This window comes from Macaca mulatta, chromosome X (assembly GCF_049350105.2).
Source record: "Macaca mulatta isolate MMU2019108-1 chromosome X, T2T-MMU8v2.0, whole genome shotgun sequence".
NCBI classification, from domain to species: domain Eukaryota; kingdom Metazoa; phylum Chordata; class Mammalia; order Primates; family Cercopithecidae; genus Macaca; species Macaca mulatta.
In genome coordinates, this window is record NC_133426.1 from 5,970,521 (window position 1) to 5,983,796 (window position 13,276).

General features: G+C 39.4%; 1 pseudogene; it reads left to right on the plus strand.

Moving 5' to 3' along the window:
• The first annotated feature begins 9,440 nt into the window (after window positions 1-9,440).
• LOC144338818 (uncharacterized) lies at window positions 9,441-10,124 on the plus strand (annotated as a pseudogene).
• Window positions 10,125-13,276: the final 3,152 nt, after the last annotated feature.

The following is a 13,276-nucleotide window of genomic DNA, read 5'->3' on the forward strand; positions in this document are numbered from 1 at the left end:
TTAATCAGTTGAAATGTAGGTCATAACTTAAACTTCCCATCTAGAAAATGCCTGTCTGAGGTAGAAAGTTATTTTGAGATGTTGGTTGCTAAACACCAGTCTTTAAAATATAATTAACTTGGCCAGGTGCAGTGGCTCACACCTGTAATCCTAGCACTTTGGGAGGTCAAGGTAGGTGGATTGCCTGAGTTCAGGAGTTTGAGATCAGCTTAGGCAACATGGTAAAACCCAGTCTCTGCTTAAAATATAAAGATTAGCTGGGTGTGGTGGCAGGTATCTGTAATCCCAGCTACTGGGGAGGCTGAGACACAAGAATTGCTTGAACCTAAGAGGTGGAGGTTGCAGTGAGCTGAGATTGTGCCACTTCTCTCCAGCATTGGCAATAAAGCACGACTTTGTCTCCAAAAAACAAACGAACAAACATGATTAACTTAAACAAATGATAGATCCCTGAGAAAGAGGCCACTTTCAAACGGTATCAGAGTGTAGATTCTAAAACTTTGTAAATCTTACTTGAGATTATTAACCAAAGTTTGTCCCCTCCTTGCTAAGGAAAAGTGATGAGGACATAGTATGTCTTACCTTAGGATTCCCTCTGGGGTAGGCTGAATAATGGCCCCCAAAGGTCTCCATGTCCTAATCCCCAGAACCTGTAAATATGTGACCTTGCTTGGCAAAATGGACTTTGCAGATGTGGTTAGGTTAAGGATATTGAGACGGGGAGATTTTCCTGGCTTATGCAAATGGGTTATTGTAAAAGGGGTGGGGTCAGAGGCAGAGAAAAGGATGAGACAGCAACAACAATGACAACAGATGCTAGAGTGACACAGGGCCATGAGCTAGGGGATGTGAACACCTTCTAGAAGCTAGAGAAAGCAAAGAGCTGACTGCTTCCTAGAGCCTCCATAAGAAATCAGCCTGATGGTGGGAATGCAAATTAGTTCAGCCAGCAGTTCAGAGACTTCTTCAGGAACTTACATCAGAACTACCATTAGACCCAGCAAACCAATTACCAGGTATCTACCCAAAGGAAAATAAATCATTCAACTGAAAAGACACATGCACTTGCATGTTCAGCACAGCAGTATTCACAATAGCAAAGACATAGAATCAACCTACATGCCCATCAATGGCAGACTGCATAAAGAAAATGTGGTACATATACACCATGAGGTACTATGCAGCCATATAAAAAGAACAAAATTATGTCCTTTGCAGCAACATGGATGCAGCTGAAGGCCATTATGCTAAGTGAACTAATTCAGAAACAGAAAAACAAATACCATGTTGATATGGTTTGGCTGTGTCTCCAACCAAATCTCATCCTGAATTATAGCTCTGATAATCCCCACATATCATGGGAAGGACCCTGTGGGAGGTAACTGAATTATGGGGCTGGGTGTTTTCTCATGCTGTTCTCATGACAGTGAGTAAGTCTCATGAGATCTGATGGTTTTATAAAGGGCAGTTACCCTGCACACTCTCTCTTGCTTGCCGCCATGTAAGATGTGCCTTTCCTCCTCCTTTACATTCCACCATGATTGTGAGGCCTCCAAGCCATGTGGAACTGTGAGTCCATTAAACCTATTTTTCTTTATAAATTAACCCGTCTCAGGTATTTCTTTATATCAGTATGCAAATGGACCAATACACATGTTCTCATTTATAAGTGGGAGCTAAACAACAGATACACATGGACATAAAGATTGGGACAATAGACAGTGAGGTTTTGAATGGTGGGAGGAAAAGGAGGCAAGTGTTGAAAACCTTCCTGTTGGGTACAATATTCACTACCTGAGCAATGGGATTATTAGGAGCCCAAACCTCAGCATCCCACAATATACCCTAGTAACAAACCTGCACACGTGTTCCCTAAATCCAAAACAAAAGTAGAAATTAAAAAAAAAAAATCAGCCATGCCAACAGTTTGAGTTTAGGACTTCTGACCTCCAGTTCTATAAGAGAATAAATTTGTCTTATTTTAAGTCACTATGTTTGTAATAATTTTTATATCAGCAAAAGAAAACTAAAATACCGTCCCACATCCATTGTTAACTCTTCATTTTCCCTCATCTGATAGACTCTCACCTTTTCTTATTTTCCCCTTCTGTAAGGATGGTTGGCTGAAGCGAGCTTGTACTGGTTCATGAAACTCAACTGAGGTCATCTCCTCTCATCTCCAAATTCAATAACGATGTTTTGCAACTTGGAATCAGACATGATAGGAATATTTACATCATGGAAATTGGAAAATGCTATAAATTAGCACCTCAAGACACTCCTTCATGAGACTTCAATTTTCTTTAAAATTCACCAATCATTCCCACTTTCTCAGATAATAGGTTTGGAAAAAATCAGGAAATTTTGCCTTGGAGTCCTTGTCCTAGGTTCAATGATTTTTATTATAATGTAGATATATCTGGTTGAATATTGACTTGGTATAACACCTAAAATGTACTTAATAGTAACAGGTGTATGTAAAATATTTTAAAGCATTGACATAAACTAGAACTAGAGTAATCTTAGGAAGTATTTACAGGTAGAATAGCTGGGAAGAACAGAATATGAAGTAGACCTTAAGAAATAAGGCAGACTTGGTTATGGAACAATCGACAGTCTAAATGTGCAGAAAGATAGAAGCAAATACAAGGAAGATAACCGTTTAAAGCAGTTTGGAAAGAAAAATTAGTACTAAATGATAACAGATATTTCCACATCAGTATAAGCCTTCTATATGTATTAAATATAGAAATAACACATACAAACCACATACTACCTTGTTAGTAAGATTCAAAATAATTGATTTTGCATGCATGAAAAAGAAATGTCACTACTTATACAAATCTATGCCATGATGTTGACATTCGAGACTGCAGGAAAACTGGAATCATTGAAGGATAGCTTTGCACCAAATCTGATCAGAGTAGGTACATTTTTTGCCTTGAAGTCTTCCCTTGGGTGTGTCTTGAATACCTCTTCTCTCTCTTCTGTAGTGATTGATGTATCCTCTTTGGGACTTAGTGTATCTTTACACTTTTCCATCTTGCCAATTTTACACATTGGCAGTGAGGATTTCTGTTGTTTGCGTCTTCAGCAGAATCTCAGTCCTTTTGTACTTCCACACAAGGCTATTTTTACTTTCAGTCTTATTCTTAATCACTCTTGTTGTGTCAGAAACATAGGCAATATAGGGCTAGTAAATCCTCAGTGACTGCCTCTCCAGAGGAGTTGGGGTGGAGGTTTGATTTGCAATGTTTGTTGATTTCTACGGTGTAAATACTCCCACTGAGACTGATTTCAAGTGATCAGTGTGATGTCATTGAATGTGGAGTTGGGAGGAGATGAACTCAGTTGACCAGTTCCCCCCAAAATTTGGTGTTGAATATAAAGCAACTCTGGGCACCATTGACTGAAGTCAAACCACATAGACAAAGCCTGTTCATAAAGTCAACTAAAACAATTCAACAACAACAAATAAACAAATTGCTCCATGAAAAATTGGGCAAAAAGGCATGAGTAGACATTTTTTAAAAGAAGACATACAAAAGCCAATGAGTCTATCAGAAATCTTCATCATCTCAAATCATCAGAGACCACAATCATCACCATTGTGGTCCAAGTCAACACCACAATGAGGTATCATCTTTTGCCAGCCAGAGTGGCTATAATTAAAAACTCAGAAAACAGCAGATGTTAGCGAGGATGTGAAGAAAAGGGAATGCTTATACACTGTTGGTGGGAATGTAAATTAGTAGAATCTCAATGGAAAACTGTGGAGATTTCTCAAAGAACTAAAAATAGAAGTACCATTGATTTAACAATGCCACTACTGGGGATCTACCCAAAGGAAAAGAAATTGTTGTATAAAAAAGATATCTGCACTTGTACATTTATTGCAGCACAAATCATAATAGGAAAGATATAAAATCAACCCAGGTTCCCATCAATGGTGGACTGGATAAAGAAAATGTGGTATAATACACTATGCAATATTACGCAGCTGTAAAAAGAAGAAAATCACGTCTTTTGCAGCAACATGGATGGAACTGGAGGCCATTATCTAAAGTAAAGTAACTCAGAAAAGAAAATTAAATGCTGCATATTCTCAATCACAAGTGGAACCTAAATAACGTACACATGGACAAAGAGTGGAATAATAGAAATTAGAGGCTTATGAAGGGATTGAGGGATGAGAAATTTCTTAATGGGTATAAAGTACACTATTCAGTTGATGACTACACTAAAAGCCAGGCTTCTTTACTGTGCAAGATATCTATGTAATAGAATTGCACATGTAACCCCTAACTACATACTTTAAAAAAAAGAATAACTATCTTTATAAAAAGGGAAATCTAAGAAGCTTCCACAATTCATATTGTAACTCCAGTAAAGTTATAACTGTGAGGTCCTGCATTGTGTGTCCCAATACAAAATCTGTAAGAAAAAAATTAAGTAAAATGAAGTTGTCAGAGCACAGAATTCTGCCTGTGGGAAAGCTACTAGGTTTCAAATCTGGGAGTGTACACCCACCAGCATTGATTCTCATGAGATTTACAGCTTTCCTCATGCCAAGAAGTCATTGGCGCTTGCAATCATACAAATGAGGAGAATGAAAGGATTGTGGAAATACTGACAGCCTTATAGCAGTCTACTAAATATAGAGCTCTGCAGAGGCAAAAGAGAGATAACTCATGTGTTAGAGTAAATCCAACTAAACTTTCTTTGAACAGATCACAGCATCCATGGGAAACAACAAGGTTGAAAAATATGCAGCTTTTCTGCTGTAGGGAAAAATTTGGCCTCAGATGAGCATTTATGTTGTAAAAAGCGGGGAAAAGTTATACATATATTGAAGAATAGATAGTTTTGTAATACCACACTCCAGCTAGAATAGTGCTGTTCAGTGAAAGTTCGTATTTCCCATAACACAGCTGTGAAGCCGGAAAAGCCAATATCTCAGTAAGATGCTTCTATCTGAAAAAAAAAAAAAATCTGCAAAAGGCTAAAGAAACTATCCTAAGATGGTATGTTTTTATGCAATATTTTATTTTTGAAGGATTAGCTAACCTACCTCTTTTTCTTACCGATTTTTCAGATAGAAACATTGGCTTTAGGGGAACAGCCATGTAACAGATTCAAGGGAGCACCTATCTTGTTGACTTTAATTTCTAGAAGATCAAACCCATCCATGACAATATGCTGTGTATTTCTGAGGAAGGAATTTCCTCATGGAACTAAAAGTGTACAGCAGGAAATGGATAGAAAGTCAGAGAACATTCAATGTTGCAAAAGGACTTGGTCCTGCTCTCTGATTCTGGGGAAAAAACCAAAACAAACAAATGAAAAAACAACCTAGGGAGATGACATGGCCCTAGAGAGGTTTGGCTGCATGGTGTGCCCAGGTGAAGAGGGCCATGGGTGGCCTCTCATTTCCTGACATTCAACACAAATCAGAACTGGAAACCACAGCAGGACAAAGCATATCTCATCTCCTTACATGGACCAAAGTCAAAGTCCAGATTCATTGCCACAGAAACTGAAGATCAGAAAGTACCACTGCCTCTCTGTGGAACACTTTGCATTTTACAAGCACCCCAGGGGAAACTGTGTGCTGTGGTTGGTTTGCTAAATGAACTGGGATGATATTTTCTCTGTTTCACTTTAACTAGAAAATTAGAGTTTCAAAAGTATGGTTGTATTTCTTAGTTGCCAGTGTTTAAAGACTGAACTTCACACTAATGACATTCGGAGATGGCTATGAAATAAGTGACCTAAGAAACCCTGGATGGAAGCTCATGCATAATTGTGTTTTACACTAATTTGCATGGAAATTTTGATTAATGCAACCAAAAAGGTGAGTCCACAATCTAGATTCAATATTAAGGTGATCACATCCAAAGGAGAGAGACAGTATTAAAGGGAAACAGATGGAATAAAAACTAAATTAACAAACAAGGAAGTTGATGGAAAGTTACTTTACTTGCCAGAGAAGACGGGGTCTATACTCTATACAAAAGGTCAACCTGAAGCAAAGCTGTGCTCCAAGGGAATTGTGTCTTAGGTAGTACACCCATTATTCTCTACTTGGTACTTTTTTCTCTTTTACTGGTAAAAAATGATTTCTCATTTAAGAGCATCCAAAAACCCACTTTCATCTATGAGCCATGCAGGATTCCAGCTCCAGAGCATCCAGGCTTGGCTGGTTTCCAGTCTGGGGCCTGCTTTTAATCTTTCGACACGTGTTCTTAGCATTCTAAACTCTTCTATGTCAACACCTATATAAACAGATTCAAGACAGCATCTTTCTTGTTGGTTTTAATTTCTAGACCAAACTCATTAAAGACAATAAGTTTGGTGTTTCTGAGGAGGGGATTTCCTCAGGGGACTAAAAGTGTGTGATAGAAACTCAATACAGGGGCAGAGGACATTCATGAAGATACTGTCAATTAATTTCTGCACCTCTTCTTAGGGTTCCAAACCTTTCTCAGCCTTGTGCCCCAAATACCCAAGAATAACTGGTTTAAAGCATGGATTTAATCTTTCCTGTAACACAGTTAATGGGTGATAACCATGATTGTGATTAATGTAAAGAAAATATTGATGACTTGCAAACAGACACCTCAAATGGTTTAAACTATGATTTCTTAACTCCAGTACCAGTGACATTGGGTGTAGATGATTCTTGCGAAGAGAAGGCACAGTCCTATTTATCATAGAATATTTATCAGCTTCTCTAGCCTCTACCCACTAGATTCCAGTAGAATTCACCACCTTCCCAGGCTCAACCACCAAAAATGGTCTCTAACTCTGCTAAATGCCATCTTGAGAGCAAAATTGCTCCCATAGATAGCCATGGATTTATTTAATTTCAAAACTACTGACAGTAGGCAGGGTTGAAATCAGGGTTATGCTGAATAAATCCATGAGAAAAGATGGTCACTACAAAAAGAACACCAAGCAAAAACGAAAGTTACCAGCATAGATACACCTAAGGCCATTTTTTTCTATGAATTTTGGCAAGGTATGTTAACACTGCATTTTTGGGACCAGTAGCCAAGGGAACTTCTTAAGAAATGCAGATCTCAAATGAACCCTGCCAGTAACACATCTGATATGTTTGGGCTCTGTGTCCCCACCCAAATCTCACCTTGAATTGTCATAATCCCCACATGTCAAAGGTGGGGCAAGGTGGACATAATTGAATTATGAGGGCAGTTCCCCCATACTGTTTTCCTGATAGTGAGTGAGTTCTCAGGAGCTATGATGGTTTTACAAGCATCTGGCATTTCCCCTGCTGGTACATTCTCTCTTGCCTGCTGTGATGTAAGATGAAACTTCTGCCTTCCGCCCTGACTGTGAGGCCTCCCCAGCCATGTGGAACTGCAAGTCCATTAAACCTCTTTCTTTTGTAAATTGCCCAGTCTCGGGTATGTCTTTATCAGCAATGTGAAAACAGACTAATACAACATCAATGGAGATGGACGTTACAATGATCTCCACTGCATTGAATAGACCTTCTATGAGGCTTAGGTATGTTTTCAAGTGAGTTAAAAACCCCTTATGAAAAATGTCACCATAATAAATGATGCCTTCATTTTGTTTAAAAGGTTAGTGAAAAATTTATTTATTTATCAAAGTTAGTTGCTTGGATAAATACATTTCTATTTGAAGACATTAAAAGAAACAACAACAAAACCTAGTTAGCATAGTTAACTTAGTAAGAGCTGGGGAAATCATATCTTTAAAAAGTTAATATTTGGGCCAGGCATGGTGGCTTATGCCTGTAATCCCAGCATTTTGGTAGGCCAAGGCGGACAGATCACTTGAGGTCAGGACTTCGAGACCAGCCTGGCCAACATGGCGAAACTCCATCTCTACTAAAAATACAAAAATTAGCCAGTTGCAGTGGCACACACCTGTAATCTCAGCCACTGGGGAGACTGAGGCAAGAGAATCGCTTGAACCCAGGAGGCAGAGGTTGTAGTGAGCCGAGATCATGCCACTGCACTCCAGCCTGAGCAATAGAGTGAGACTCTGTCTCAAAATTTTTAAAAAGTTAATATTTGGAGTTGGGAACAATGGATTCTGAAGGTAGATCGCATTCTGTCTTGAATGCAGTAGGTAGACATGTTTTTTTAACTGTGGAGATGTTTTTTTTCCTTCCCACACTTTTAACATTCTTTGTATTCTGTACTGAAGATCAAGAACTAAACTTTCCACTTTTATGTTTCTCCCGTGGGGTACTTTTAAATTAAGTTGGTCTCTGGCTATTATATTTATTTCAATCTTTTGAGTTTGTTTTTCCCAACAATAAAGCCTGCAGTTTACTAATGTACTGTCAGATGATGTTGAATACGCAGGAGACAGAGCCATTATCTGTCTCAGTAAACAAATTTTTCTCAAACCAAAAGCTAGAGATTAGGTCAATAAGCTTTTATGGCAATTTGTTAGATTTTTCTTAGGAAATCATAAAGATTTTTTTTTCTAGCTCATTTTCAAATTATATGAAATGATGAGAATTAAAAATAAATAATTTTAGAACTAATATTTTATAAAATTAGGATCATAAAACCAAGATCCAAATAGATTTTTTAAAATGTATATACCCAGTGTCTTAGGTCAAGTTTTCTAGAAGAGCCTGGAGAAAGGTTCTTGTGCATTAGATTTTTTTTAGTAATAATAATAATATTTATAAAGCCTTTTTATGTGCTAGACATAATGCTAAACACCTCATGTGAATTATTTCATTTAATTTTCAAAATAATCATATGAAGCAGGTTTTATTATATTTTTTTCAGATTTAGGGGCTACATCTGCTTGTTTGTTATATGAGTATATTGCATACTGGTGGGGATTCAGCTTCTAGCACACCCATTACCCAAATAGTGAACACTGTACCCAATAGGTAATTCTGCAAACCTCACGCCCCTCCCTCTTCCATTTTGGAGTCTCCAGTGTTTATTATCTCCATTTTTATGTCCATATGTGCCCACTGTTTAGCTCTCACTTATAAGCGAGAACATACAGTATTTGGTTTTCTGTTTCTGAGTTAATGGACTTAGGACGATAGCTTCCAGCTTCGTCTATATTGCAATTGAAGACTTTATTTTATTTTATTTTATTTTTTTATGGCTGTGTAGTTCTTTCTTTCTCTTTCTTTCTTCTTTCTCTCTCTTTCTTTCTCTTTATTTCTTCTTTCTCTCTCTTTCTTTCTTTCTCTTTCTTCTTTCTCTCTCTTTCTTTCTTTCTTTCCTTCCTTCCTTCCTTTCTTCCTTCCTGCTTTCCTCCTTTCCTCCTTTCCTCCTTTCCTCCCTTCCTCCCTTCCTCCCTTCCTCCCTTCCTCTCTTTCTTTCTTTCTTTCTTTCTTTCTTTCTTTCTTTCTTTCTTTCTTTCTTTCTTTCTTTCTTTCTTTCTTTCTTTTTTTCTTTCTTTCTTCTTTTCTGGTTGCCCCAAAGGGCAGACAGGTTTATTGGGCAGCAGCCGGGAAAATGGGTGCTTACACTTGGCCACACGCTGCAGCTTTTCCTTCTTCTCGATGGCATAGGAGTTGGAGGAGCCCTAGGCGGCATTGATGAGCTCATCTGCCAGGCACTCAGCAATGGTCTTGATGTTCCGGAAGGGAGCCTCATGAGCTCCTTTGCACAGCAGCCAGATGGCCTGATTCACATGGTGCAGTGGGGACACGTCCACAACCTGTTGTCTCACAGTCCCGGCTCGCCCAATGCGTGTGGAGCCCTCCCAGAGACCACTGTTGGTGATGGCATTCACCAGGACTTACAGAGGTTCTCGCCTGTGAGCAGGTATATGATCTCAAAGGCATACTTGACGATGCACACAGTCATGAGCTTCTTGCAGTTGTTGCGGCCATGCATCGTCATGGAGTTAGTGAGGGGCTCCACAATGGGGCACTGAGCTTTGCGGAAGCGTTTGGCAGCATACTACCCTGCACTGTGAGGCAGGTACTTGGCATACTTCTCCGTCACTGCAATGTAATCCTGCAGGGAAATGTCATTGATCTGCATATCATCGGTGCTCCACTTCCCAAAGAGCTTGATGTCAAGGGTCTCTGCCACCGCTGGTGCTGCTGTCTCCCACTCGGTCATCCTGAGAGCACAACCTGAGAGTCTCTGTCGCTTGGCGTGGACCACGTGCCGCCCTGGCACAGAAAGGCAGAGCGGCTGTGTAGTTTTCTATTACGTATATGCACGACATTTTCTTTACCCAGTAAATCATCAATGAACATGATTTTCTGAAGGAGACCTCTCAGGAGAAGGGCAGGACAGCAGGCTAGGGAAAGGAGAGCAGAGAGCTAGACTGGATATGGTCCCACCTGGAGCTGTATTTCAACTTGCACTTCAAATTTAGTCCCATCTTGAGGCAAAATAGCTGATCTATGTTCTCCAGGGGATGCAAAATTGCTGCATCGAGATGATGTCCATGAAGGATTTTAATGGTGACCAAAAGTGGTTATGATGTGTGTTAAGTGAATCAAAGACTAGACAGGAATATACCACCCACACAGTCTTAACCATGCACTAAAGTCTACTGAACCAAGACTAAAGAGAGTTATACAAAAGTATTATTCGTGGTTATCTCTGGAAGATGCAAGATCTCTGGAAGATGAAAGGTGGTCACTTTCTTTAATTTTTAAAATAAATTTCCAAAGTTTTTACAGTGAACATAGTGTAGTGAACAAGAACACGTTCACTACACTAGAACAAGAACACCTAGTATGTGTTCAAAATCTTGTTTAGCAACCCACGTAAGGTATGACTGAACAATTTGCTTTCCATCCTTTAAAAGGGGATTGATAAATTATGATCCATGACCAAATGCAGCTGACCATCTGTTTTATAAATAAAGTTTTATTGGAACTCCTCATCTATGACTGCTTTTGTACAATAGCAGAACAGAATTGTTTCCACTCTGATAGGTTTAAAACAGAGCATGTGGGAGAAGAAATCACTCAGCCTTTACAATACTATTGTCACTTCCACAACTCACTTTATTTTCCATCAGAAGCACAACTAGTCCTTGCAGGTTCTTATTACAAAGAAAGAAAATGAGAGTCAGTAATTAAAGTGAATTGCCTAAGTCCCCATAACTATCTCAAAGCATGTGGAACCAGGCATATATGTGATTCTCAATACACAACCTTTACAATCAATTCGTTGCTTCCAAGAAATCAGTAATTATCTATTTTCAGGTATATCCCAGGTTTCCAGAGTGGAACCAGGGAGTAGAAAAGGTTGCATATAAAGGTTCATTAGGTTTTAGTAGTATTATATTTTTCATACAGGGCTAGTTTGCTCAAGTACTTTTGATCATTTGTGAACAATGCAGTTAAGATAAATCCTACCAGGGGATTATGTAAATTTAATGTTTGAATGCATTTCTTTTGCATATTGGAAGCTCATATAACTTTTTGTGTACCATATTCGTGCAGGAATTCTTTTACTAGAAGCAAGAATGTAAAGCTTACCAGAATTCATTATTTTCATTCTTCAAGATGAGAAATATTGTGCTTTTAGATTCTATTACATATTTCTGTGCTTTGGAGCAAAGACAATCTGTAACAGACATTTTATTCCACCTGTTTTTACTATATTTACTGTAGTCTTATAGATGTAGGCTAGAGAAAAAAGTTAAAGTAGCTGAATAAAATATATTTTCTATGTATTTTTTTGGGGGGAATCCTTAAGAATGAAATGTAAGTAGTTTTGTAAGTATATGAAAGGCAACCTCTCAGTGCTGTTTCTCTGTGTTCTTTCAAACAGGTATTATCTTCTCAAATACCTGAGCATGAATGATGGAACTCAGGAACGGTAAGTATGATGGCTTAGGCTGCACCAGAAGAAGGACAGAGCAGGGTTGTGATCCGTTCTGAAATGCATGGCAGGTGATATTTAGAAACAGGCTGTCTGGGGCCAGGTACAGTGACTCACACCTGTAATTATAGCATTTGGGAGGCAACAGGCTGGGTGCCCAGGCTAGTCTTGAACTCCAGGGCTCAAGCAATCTTTTGTAACAAGACCTCGTGTCTACAAAAAAAAAAAAAAATTAGAAAAAAACCCAGCCAGACATGGTGGTCTACACCTTCAGTCCTAGCTACTCAGGAAGTTGGGGCAGGAGGATCCCTTGAGCCAGGGAGTTTGAGGCTGCAGTGAGCTGTCATTAGACCACTGCACTCCAGCTTGGGTGACAGAAAGAGACCCTGTCTTTAGAAAAAAAAACTGTTTTAAAATTAAGAAATAGAAATAAGCTATTTGCAAATAGTTAATGAGTTTCTTCCATATGTAAAGTGTGCTGCTAAGAAATGTGTAAATAAGACACAGTCTCCGTATTACGAGCTGAATATTTTTTGTAGAATAAATACATGTTTTAAGCAAATACTTATAGTACAGGGAACAGACAATATAGTCAATGCATTCAGCAATAAATCATTAATTATTTCCTATTGACCAGATGTTTTACTGGCCCCATGGCTGCCTCTAGGGTAGGGTGCCTGTGACTCCTAAAGCCCCAGAGGAAGTGTTACAGTGGCCTTTTAGCTTTGTCATCTGCAGACGGCTTAAGTGTTAACGGTTCAGTGGAGGGTCAGTGTGACGGCCTTTTGTACTGACATTCATGGCACTCAAGTTCTTGTCCAGCATCCAGGAGGAGTGAGGTTGCCCTAACGAACTGAAGATGGGGATTTTATTGCCGGTGAAAGTGGCTCTCAGTAGGAAGGGGAGCCGAAAAGGGGATGGAGTGCGAAGGTAAGCTTCCCCTGGAGTCAAGCTCTCCCTCTGAAGTCAAGCTGCTTCTCTCCAATGTCCAACCGTAGTCTCCAACATCCAGCCGCTTCTCCTCTCTGCTGTCTGAGCCTGGAATTTTTATGGGCACAGGATGGGGAGGTGGGGTGGGCCAGGATAGGGAGGTGGGGTGGGTCATGGGTGGTTTTGGAGAAGGCAAAATTCGAGGTGGAAAAGAAGGAGGTAAGTTCTTGCTTTGGGCCATGGTTCCAGGCTTTTTGGTTTGAGGGTGGGGCCCTCACTGGGGACCTGCCCTTTTCTGCCCAGAATTTTCCTGCCTTCTATTTCTATCAACAGTATAGGAAGGAGCCATACTACTTGGACTGTGGTTCTCCAACAAGTTCTGCAGCAGGGATTAGGGTTAAGATAGACGAAAATGTTCAAGGTGAGAGAAAGGCTGTCTAGCCTGGGCTGAGCTAAATTATGCAGATTTAGTAGAGCTTTAATCCCCCAGGCTCCAGGCTTCATTCTTAAGGCTCTGA